Source organism: Buteo buteo, chromosome 3 (assembly GCF_964188355.1).
Source record: "Buteo buteo chromosome 3, bButBut1.hap1.1, whole genome shotgun sequence".
Lineage (NCBI taxonomy): Eukaryota > Metazoa > Chordata > Aves > Accipitriformes > Accipitridae > Buteo > Buteo buteo.
In genome coordinates, this window is record NC_134173.1 from 63,308,244 (window position 1) to 63,320,362 (window position 12,119).

The window sequence follows — 12,119 nt, forward strand, 5'->3', positions numbered from 1 at the left end:
CCTGACTCAGCTGTCCAGTCTAAGCTGTCCTCTACAGTCAAGAGAGAAGCATCACCCGCAGTCCTGGGGACATCATTCTCTGCAGGTGTCTTTCACTCCCCTTTGACTAATGGGAAAGTCTGGACAACAGGGTTAGTCTCCACACCACAGCTTTCAGATGACTAATATTTACAAGGAAATCCTACCACTACCTATTCTCCATCCCAGATCTCTAATATGGTAATAACAACCATGCCCTTCCATCTGTTACCAGCCACATCTTTTCAGAATATAAAATGTTATAATACTCATATTCTGTGTTTGAAGAGTGCCCAGTTAGACAAAAGAGGGAGTATGTGTGTCTCCACTGCAGGAAAGGTTGCAGCACCACTCTAGCTCCTGTAAAACATCAGGCCAAACAGAGAAGGACACAGTCATCCTCCAAGGGCTCTGCCAGCAGTCAACCATATCCACCCAGTTTTCTTCTGTCAGCCAGTAGAAAAGTTACTTGAGAAAGATTTTCAATATCCTTTCAATTTGGCCTATATTCAGCTTACATTCTGCAAATATTTCATATTTGCTGAATTTGTTAGTATTGCAGTATAGATTCAGCATTCAAATACATGCAATTGTTTGGCCTGTTATGTTCAGCTGTCACTCTGATCACGATCACCTTCCAACCTCATACCTCCTCATCTTGACATATTAAGATTTTGAGCAGAAGAAAGCCACAAAGCTCTGAATGTTGAGAGGCATCTGGAATTGAGCTTTTTGATTCCAATGATAATGAAAATTGAGGTTAAATATGAAATTCACATCACACCCAGTATCTGGTTGTGAATATCCAGAATTCAGAAATACCCATATAACACATTATTAAGTTAGTCAAGTGTTAGTTCCTAAGAACAGATCCAAAATGGAAAGGATTTATCCACCATAGCTTAGAATTCCCTGCTAGCTTTTGGTTCACCCTTTAAATCAGATGGTAAGGAAGAAGGTTACTCCAGTTCAGAACTTGCGCCTTGTTAATGTCGCAAGGATCAGGAGCCCCAGGCAGTTTGGCCTGAGCTGATCTCTATTCTTGATCTAATGTTGAGAAGATTTATGAATCCAGAAGCAGCAATTATCACTATAACAAAGTTTATGGCATCAGGAACAACATAATGAAGAGAGGCTGCTGAAGCAATTCACTCGCTTTTCGCCAGGAAGCCAATCTGTTCCTGGCTCTCACGCTCATATGAAGGCTGTGTTCAAATTTAGGTCTTGCCTTATATGGTCAAATAAGGATCCTATCTGTGGCTAAGGAACATTTCGTCTGAAGTTATTTTCTACTTTTTCTTTCTCCTTTAGCTAAGGAACACTTCAGTTCATTCTGAAAATGTTCTCTCCATTATAAACACACCAGTATACACTAGCATCTTCTTGTGGTATACATACCAGTGCACGGAACATTACCAGCAGTAGCACAATTCCTATAGACCAATTATGCTGCTGACATTTACTAAATAACCCAGAGACAAGACAAGACACAAGCTGCTCTCGTTCTCCTAGTGTGAAGACAGATGGGAAAACAGTCTTGTTCAGACAATTCTCAGAATTTTAGTCAAGCAGTTAAAATACATGAGGGGTCAGAAAGAATTATTTTCTTCATCTACATTTTTAATATGATGGTTTACAACACAAAGATGACTGGGTAGATGTATACATTTCATAGGGATACACAGTTACATATAGATGCAGATATACAGACACATTTAACATGCAATACAGAATATGTAATATCAGCTTATATGGTTCATATGCTTTTATAAATGCACTCTCCTAAATGTAGATTTGTGTATTGGACACATTATTAAGATGTGACATTCAGCTGCATATAACCCATTTTAAATTTATTTGTCTGTTTCTTCAATTTTTCAGAAATCACTTATGCGCTGAATGACTTTCTAACATACCTTGTTTAGAAGGGTCAATACTAATCCGATTTTTGTGTCAACCTTACAGCACAAACCACAGCAACTTCAATAATAAAATTAGTTATTATTTTGACAGCTCTCCAAAGTGTGATGTTGGCCTGAGTTTGGAATGTCAATAAACTCAAAGCTAAGCACATGCTTAAGTACTTCCCTGGATCAGAGCCAGTAAAACCAGCTGAGATGAGGGATTCATTAAAGGTAGACTTATGAATCGTTAGCATGGAAATGGTCACTGCACCTTTTTAAGTAGATTATATAGAGCGACTGGATACAAAGAAAGAGAAGAAAAGGGACACTAATAACTGCCCCTGTTGGACATGACAGGAAGCTGAGGTCAGGAGAAGGATCTACCAAAAGCATCCCAGTAAGAACATGACTCTGTTCCCTCAGACCGTGTGTAAAAGTAAGACTGCTACTGCTTTCCACTGACCTTAATATGGCCCTAAACAATGGGTAAAGGTGCCAAGCCAGAAGATTCAGGTGCAGTCCTGGGTATTTGGCCACTGTATATGTGTTTGCACCCGCATCCATCATTTATGTCCATATTAAGGGACTGCAAAAACATTCACATGTTGACAGAAACAGTTTGGAGTTCCCTCAAAAGGCAAAAAACATGCTGCGGATGCGCAGCTGGAGCGATGCAACAGCATCACCTATTAGTCAATATAAACAATTTTGTATATGCATGGTACAAAAATATCAACGTGTTCTCTAAAACAGTTTAACAGATTAATTAACCTCTATTTGTATGCAGCATTATTTCAGTGTTTTCAGTACAACAGCCACCAGCACTGCCCTTAGCCTGGATTCCTGCTTTGCGCTTAGAATTCCCGTGTCCTTCCTGTTGTAAATTTACTGCACCACTGAAAAATCAAAAGTGGGGTGAAGGATATGTAGATAAAAAAATGGTGAAAATGACAGCAAATTGGATGAACTAAACCATGCTCTTCCCGTAAGATCTGTACTGTTCATATGAAACACAAGATCCTGATACTTAAATTCTAATGCTAAAGTCTGAGGCATAGCAAACTACAGACTCCTAGCATATTTACTCTAGAAGGATGAAAGATTGTTGGTCCCTCTGGGATTATGAGTCTGAGAAGCACTGTTATTTCAGACCTGATGTTTAAGCCATTAACAATTCAATGCAGCCTTTTCCTTTACTTCAGTAGCTGTAGTCCTGTCCCTAATGTCATTTTTTTCCAATTTGGCCTGCAGTTTTGATGTGATTAACATCTGAAATATATTACTTGGGCTAGTGTTAATTAATTTAGCTCATATATTACAACTTTTAAACTCTACTGGTCATGGAAGGCTAAACTATGGGATTAATTAATTCTGAAGAATTTTAACCATAAAGAGAAATATTTTAAAAATTAAAGAAATTAAAATTAGAAAAAGACTTTTCTCTATCATACCTTATTAGCATCCCACCATTGGTTAGGTGTCCTGTAAAGAAGCCACAATTCTCCCACTAAACTTGTGTTGACTAGATAATACAGGGAGAATGTGCTCTCAGTCTGGGTTTCAAATAGTTATCCCAGAGAAGATATGCATCTTAGAAATGGCCCTTTATTTACTGTGCATTGGACCAAGTTCATTAACCCCACATTCTGAAGTCTCCCAAACCAAGACTTGAATTTCTGCAGTTCACATTTTGATTTTGTATGAATCAAATTTTTTTAAGTGTCACCCTCATTAGTTTTCAGTCAGGATTGTCAGTTAATAAAATACAGGATGGCGCAGATCCTCAACTCATGTGAATTTGCCCTGCCACTTGATAGCCAGCTCTTTGACGTCAGTGGAACCATGACAATTTCCATCAACCCCAATATACATTTTTTTCCTCCCCTTATCCACTTCCCTGAAGACATGAATCACTAGATGCTGCCACTGCTGTCATATAGTGCCATACAGACAAAAGATAAGTCACTTAGAAAACTTCACATTTCATGCTATCAGAGGATGTGGATTTGAAAAACCAGTTCAACTTAAATGACAAATGATGAAACACTGACTTGACCTTTGCACTGTAGTTTTCTTCTTTTCATGCTTGAGGATAAGCTTTTAATTCTCCTCATGCCTGCAGCTATTACTCAGCAGATATCAGCTGCTGAAGGACCTCTTCCCACGCCCTCTTAATACTGTATGTTTGCTCTGTCACTTCTGGCACCAATGGAAACAGCATCCCTAAATACATTTCTATCATTAAATATTAAGATTAAGAAGAAAGATGGGATGGCGGTGTTGCATCTCTGGTGGGAAGATGTGCACAGGCGGACAGAACAAAAAGGAATATTTGAAAGACATGTATTTATTGGTCCAAGGGAAGGACCTTCCTATAATGTGTAGAACACTTTATAATCTTTCTAAATGAAACTAAAAATTTATTTAATCTCAGCTGCAGAAGTAGCAACAGGGCACAGATTTTATCTGTAAGCACTCTTTCTAGATCCACACTTTCATTCTGTAAAGGCTGCAAAAGTATTTCATAGATTTTTCTGAATTAAAAAAATATAATCCTTTTCTGAATTATTTATATATGCCTTTTTTCCTATACAGTAATTTGGCACCTGCACACGAGAAATAAAGACATACAGGCCTGAAGATCCTCAGCTCAAGCAATGAGAGCTAAGGATAATACCTCTAGAATTTAAAAATAGAAAAAGTAGTCTACAATAAAGTACTGCTTCTTGGAGAATATCTTCTACTCTTCTGGGTGTACATTTCTTTCATCTTTTCTGTTTTACAGTGATGCATGGATCATTATTGTTACCAGCATCTTACCAAGACAGCACACCCGTTTTCATATCTGAGTCTTTCTTTTGTTAATAACAACATGGATTGTATTTGCTAATGCTTTTTAAAAAGGCATCTTTAAAAGGGTTAGTATTGGTTAAAACAACATTTTTTAAAAGTCCCACTTCTTACTCCCAAAGCTACAGTACTTGTCACATGCCAACAATGCCCTTATAGCATTAAAATGGAAGAGTGTTCAAATGTCTAGTTGAACAATAAATAGTAAGCTTGAAGGGGTCTGGTTATCCTGCTTTGTTGTGGTTTTTTTTGCTTGAGCAATCAAACTAATTAGACAGCTTCTCCTTTTCACACTGCCACTTTCTGGTCTGTTTCACTTCAGTTTTTTTCTCTTATTATTATCACAAAGCTATGTGATATGTCATTCAGATAGTGCTGGCCAGAAATTTTCCATCAAAACCTTTCATTTAATGAAAAGCTTCTATTCGGTTAAATGAAAACATCTGTAGCTACTCCTCACATCATATATCAAAAAATGAGCACTTTCAAAAAGACACACTCCCCTGCACATTTCAGATGTAAAAAATCAATAAAAACCAAACTTTTTCGGAGTCAATGGAGATGGGGTGGAAGGAGGTGGGAATAAGGAGAGTATGTTTTTTAACCAATTCTGTTTAGTATCACCACAAGTACGGTTCTCTCTGAATATTGAAAATATGTGGTGGAAACATCTTCATCGACTTTCAGCATGAAGTTTGGTTTCTTAAGACCTAAATTTATGGCCTTTTAAATATTTTTTCTTTGACAGGGACTTTTAAAATGCAGATGAAACCTTCCTGCATTACAGGAAGCACGCAATTGCTGCTGAAGGGTCCCACCATGGTTGCTTTGAGCTCAAGGACAGAGGTACACCACAGTACACCACGGTAACACCCTGCTGCAGTAGGGTCACAGTATTCAGTGATGGAAACAAAGTCATTTTTCAACACCACCAGTGCAAATAAAACCGGTATCATGCCACCTGCTAATGTAGTAAGATTTCAGCTAGTTCTGCAGAGGAGCTGAAGACCCACTTGAAGGACTTGGTAGTAAGGCTTTACATGAATGGGGACTTGTGCTTTTCTGGTTTTCCTTTTCTTTGAAAATTCATTGCATTGGTTTAACAGTTGGATTATCTCAGAATCCTTTGCTATGGTGCCATGTAATTTTAAAGTACTCTGCCCCTCTACCCTTACAATTTATCTGCCTGCATCCTTGTTCTTGGTGTATCTGTAAAGGAAGAAGCAACCATGAGAGTTTTCTCAGGGTTGAGACAGCTCCTCTGCTGTCCCTGTTAAAGCACCATCAACAGCAAGTCTATGGCAGGCCCTTTCAAAGGAACATCACTGTACTTCTTACTGGTTAACAGCCTGATACAGCAGCAGAGATTGACATTTGAGCTTTGTGTGGCTGACACCCCTTTCTTCCTTTTGTTGTCCTTATTTTCAGGAAAAGCATTGCTACTAGCTGTGGTCGAGTCTCTACTCATAGATGACTGGAAGTATGCTGCTCCCATCCAAAGCAGGAATGCTCTGAATTCTCCAAGCATTATCACGTTTGGAGACCCTCATGCTGTCACACCGCATCTGACAGTATGCTCACTCTGCTAAGACGACTTTTTGAGTTGTAACCTCAGAACACACTTAGATCTCAGATCACTAATTATCATCTTCATTCCAGGAAAAGCCTTGTTCCAGATACTGACAAACTTGTGAAACTGAAATAACACCAGACATCTCACTCACTTCACACAGCTCATGGAGACAGCACTTGCTCATACCACATTTTGTGTTTAAAAAGCCCCTATAACAATTAAAAACCCAAACAACTCCACCAAATATCACTATCCTTTTAAAAATGACATGGATTACAAGATTATGAGGTTTCTTCTTTAGTGGCTCTCTTTTCTTCCATCCCATTTTGCATTTCAAAGTTACTGGCCATAAGAACAAAGAAAAAAATGCAGTTGTTATGGACGTACTCACTGGTAAGACCACATTGCAAAAAGAAGAGTAGCCTACCCTGGTCAGCTAGCACTCTACCACCAATAGTCTGGGAGTTAACATGAGACAGCAATCATTTCCAGCAGGCAGCATGTGTGCTGCTACCCTTTTTCAAAGTTTAAAAGAGTCCAATAGCATGCATACAGGCTGTTCCATGCCAACTGGCCCTGCACCCAGACAACAGCCTGAGGAACATTTAATTTATTAGTATAGTTGCAGCTATACAGAGTCTACTGAACATCTTTCACACACAGCATACCCTACAAGTTACAAAACACTTTCCAGCACTCCATAACAAAACTAGGATACGCAACGTTTAAGAAAAAAAGCCTCAAATCTAATGTGCAATCAGTACAGATCAGGCAAGATGATGAGTTTTGCCATCATCCAAGCCTGTACTAGCTGGGAATGTGATCAGTAAAAATGGCCAGATGTTGTATATAGATTCCAGGTTATAATGAGAAATATACTGCTTCTAGTAATTGTGATATACATCTAGAAGGTTATATAGGAACAGGATAGAAAACTCTGGGGAAATAGAGGACATCCTCGACTCTGTAATGTATTGCTTGTAATATTGCACAGAGGGAATATGGCCAGAAGTTTTGCATAAATAATGTCAATGAGTCAATCCAGGAATCCCGCAATAATGCATCAGCCTAGAGGGATGATTTGTGTTCAGACATCTGCCTCCAGCTATGCTTTTTTCCTATCTATTACTCCATTCCCTAGTTCACGTAGTCGTATATCATTGAGAAGACACAAGTGGCATTTGACTTGCGTCAAGAGATGATGGCTTTTGTGGACAGGATCTACACTATATATCTTTCATGCCCTATAACTTTTCCTGCATTACCGTCTATACTGCTGATGACTTTCATGGTAAATTAGGACACTCCAACAGCCTTATCCAGAAACTATTAGGTCCCTTTTTAATCGATGTTCTTCTTTGCTGTGAAATATACAGTCTCTGATTGTATATTTCCGGGGCAAGGACTGTTTTCCTCTGTATTCACGCAGTGGAATGAGGTTATAATGTATGTCTGGTTTTGTTTAAATCATTCTAAAGCTACCAATAAGAAAACAAGATGAGCAAAATGCACCTTGGGATTAATAGATTATGTGAATGAATGTCCAAATGAGGGAGCGAAGGAGACAGAATGAGTCAATGAATGGTTACACGCATAGGGGAGCTACTGATGAGAATGCAAAAAACTCCCAGGACCAGATTTGTACCACCAGAAGGGCTGATCTTATCACCTTGTTAATACCTGTTCTACATGCCATTCATGTTTGCATGCAATATCTGATTCACTTGCAGGAAGGGCTGTGGAACCTATAAATAAGAAAGGAGACTAGAGAACCTAAATTGATTGACACCGAATAAATCACAATTAATTTTGCTCATAAGAATGAAGTTAGGGTGAAAGAAAACATCTCTTGCTACAGATATAAGAAACAACGATGAGGCTTACAATACTTCTAGAATACAGATATTCTTCGCAGTCAAGTGATGGGTGGCCAGTGCCCCCCAAATGACAGTGGGGTGGACTTGTTCCTGTAAAGTCAAAGAGAAAGTTTTCACCTGCTACTAGGGATTTATGGTCAGAGAAATAAAACATTAATAGAGGCAGATAAAGAGAGAAACCCCAGGCTGCTGCACCTTTCATGGTCTAGGACAAAAAGCCACATACTACAGAGCACAGCATGGATCCCCTCACACAAGTAGGACATGTTTGGGGAAGGAAAAGAGCACAGGCTCTCTCTCCCCGCTACTATGGAGTGAGTCACAGGAATATCATTTGTCAACACCTTAATGAGAACTGTGCCTTCTCCAACTGTGGAGTGACAGTGGGAAACTGCATACCAGCAATGACCCCTGAAGGGAAAACCCACCCTTGAACACCTGCTTATAATGCTAATAGCACATAAGCAGTCAAACCACAGGGCAGACTAGCTTTTCTCCAGTATTAACTACTGTGCTGTCCACCACAAAGTCGTTTGTCACCAACATACTTCCAGCATTGGTGGAACAGCTGCAAAAATATAATTAGTCCCTCCATCTCTGTCCCACTGGGTACCAGTCACTGCTTCGGTGGTCTCTTTGGATATGTTTCTGTCCTCTACCGGTCAGAGGTCAAGTTTTCCAGAAGCTAGTTGCCTGTATAAATTACAGTGCACATATTTTACATCTCATTGTAATGCTTTCTTTTGCCAGCATCCGCTTCTTTGCAAATGTTCTATTTCCAAGCCATTTTTGTGCAAGCCCCAGGAGAAGCCATCAGACAAGCATGCTGAAAATTTATCCACAGGCATCATTAATGCACATCTGGCTGATGAAGACATACAGTTTATATAAACTGCAGTTTGGAATGCCTCCTCTTCCAAACAGCTAGTCCCACAAGATACCATTTGCTCAGGAAAATAGGACCAGGGGAAATATCTGAATGTCCAGTACAAGAAGTCACAGACTGCCCACAGCTATTCTGGGGCAAGAAGAAAAACTTGGTACTGTTGTGTCTGAATAATTTTCAGTGTCAGCATTTGGAGCACCAATACAGCAGGAGGCTACAGGAGAGGCACTGGGTAGCGAGAGGCCAAAAGGAGACATGATACCTCTGCTTGTGGGCTTGGGTCTAAAGTCACAATATTAAGATTATGTTGGGACTCCAAGATGTCTCTCTGGAGACAAGCAACTGAACAACTGCAAAGCACAGGGAGATGATAAGGATGAGACTTCTGCATTGGGACACTCTGGAAGAAGTCTGGGGACTTCCTGTTATTTCTTTTTCTTCTGTCACAGTTACAGTGAAAGTACCCACTGCTGGGCATAACGGCCCGTTGTGTAAAACGTAGGGAAGGATGTTTCAACAATCTTCCATGCCAGAAAGCAGTGAATGCAAAACTAGTTCTTTAGTGTTTAAAGGAACATGGTCATTTTTTCTGACCACTCTGTGAACATTCAGAGGCTGGGCTATGGTAAACCACTGAAGTTGGTTACTACCTGTATGAAACCCAGCAGGCATGACACTTCTCCTGCTTCTCTGTGCCCCAGCAGAAGGTGCCAAGACCACACAGCAAGTATAGATAAGTTTGCTTATGGATATATAGAGGATGAAGGAGAAAAGAAGCAAGCAGGGAGGTTGAACCCCTTCCATCTTGCTCTCTTGCTGTCATTCTACCAGCTGCAGCACCAAAGGGCTGCACAACAGAATCATGTAATGGCAGAGAGGTTATAAATGCTCAACCCCAGTTCCTTCTTAGTCCAGAAAACAGCTGTATCCATCCTCTACTGATCAAACACCTGGAGTGATGCCCTTTGCTCTTTTGCTTTGGACTCCGACCCTACCTAATTTATCCCATTTTATCTAGCACTACCATGGATGATCCTGCTTCCCTCTAAATGGCTGCCTTCATAGTTCATGAAAAAACCTGTCTGAATGGGGAAAACAGTCACAAAAAAACCCACACCGCACAAAAAAACCCAAACCCACAACCCACCTCATCTAATCACAGTCCTTAACTGTTTCCTCTGGCCTATACATGTAATCTCTGCTGAATTAAACTCCACCCAGCTTAACTGTCTGTGTTGGCCACATACTAAAGAAGTTATGTGCCATGCTGTTATCTATTACAGCTTGGTAACTGTAAAACTGTGCCTTGTCTGTTTATTGTTGGCAAAGGTTCCACAAAGTCCCATTATTTCTCCTTGAATCCAAACATAAACAGTGAATGGGACAGGACTGAAAATGAAAGTCCTTTCCTGGTTAACACATTTCCCTTGGGCCCATCTGTCACCCTCGGAGCAGTAGCAAAGCACTGCTGCTAAGTAATAGCATGAGGAGACTTGGGAGGGAGTACGCTTTTCTTTACTCAAGGAAAACAGAGGATGATCCAGGAATTCCACCAGTTCTGTTTATTTTTAAATAGAATGATGCATATTGCCTTGCAGGCGTATCGACCAATTTACAGAAAATTGTTTAAACAAAAGCAACAATTATCCTCTTGCCTCACTTTTGAGGACTTTTGCTTTCCTGATAGAGCACAGCCATACCATCTTTGGAGTTCCTTGGGGTATGTGAGTGAGAACCTCTTAAAATATAAAAAAAATCATAAGCCATTATTATTGTGAAAATTATTTACTCTTTAAAGAGTCCTAATTTCAAATTTGAGTTAAAGTTGATTGGACTAGAATATTACGTGTAGACATATGCTCTTCATTAGGTTTTTGGTAGCTTCTCTACCGCCCAACAACAAAGGCTGCAGCATCCTAAGACACTGGTTGAACTGATGCCACAGAAATTGAAATGGATGTGAAAGATGAACTCTGATTTGGACACCTTCCAGATGAAAGCACTTGGCCCAAACTGAAGTCAGACAACGGCTGCTTAATGGATTGCTTTTAAAAAGCAAAATATATATTCATGTTTTTCTCATTCAACCAAGAAAATATTCCTTATCTAAAAGGAAGAGATTCCTTTGTCTAGGAGCAAAAAATCAGCTTTAGATGGTTCCACAGATTGGCAATGAAGAACATTAGGCCTCCTAGCAACGTTCTTCAGCACCCTTCGCATGCAGACTTGGCTCTGTGTTTCAACTGCCTACTGTATGTGGCAATCATATACTTCAGGATATGACTGCATAGGGAATCTGTGTCTGGCAGCCCTGAATAGTAGGTGGTCTGAATTGCTCATTACTCTCATGTCATCAGATTTGGGGTAGTAAGTTAAGCAGTGTGAAGAGAGCTCTTGGGCATGCAGTCAGAAGAGGAAAACATTATCCTTTGTGCTCAACTCTTGAACAGTTCCTGCATCATTTCCTTAATGTACAGTGAACTGAGATGCAGGCCTTCAAACAAGCCCTCAGAAATTCTCCGGGGGCTGTTCTTCCCAAGCATTGTCTAGCCAGACACCATGGGATGCTCCTTTGCTGTCTGAAAATATGCCCCTCTTGTTTTTGTAAACAATTTTTTTCTATCTGTTTAAGAAAACCACTTTTGTATCTTTTGTGCTAAGATCTTTGTTAAAATGTAATTTACATTGCGCCTTGGCTACAGCAGTATGCTAGAGAGAACTTAGCCAGGCAGCAAAAAGGTTCAGTTTAGGGACGGGGGTGGTGTTTCCCCCTCATTAATCTGTTTCTGAGGTAAAAAAAAATGTTTTCTGCAGCAAAATGCCTCTGACAGCAAGTTTGTATGGTTCTGTCCCTGAATGTTCCTTGACTGCTTCCTTCTTTCTTTAGTAAGGGCGGTATACCATGCGACAAGCTTCTGATTTATTTTTATAGCATTACAAATGCAATGCATTTCATACAAAAGATCATCCGTAACATCAGTTTTAATATAGCACAGCTACTTTAAGACTGT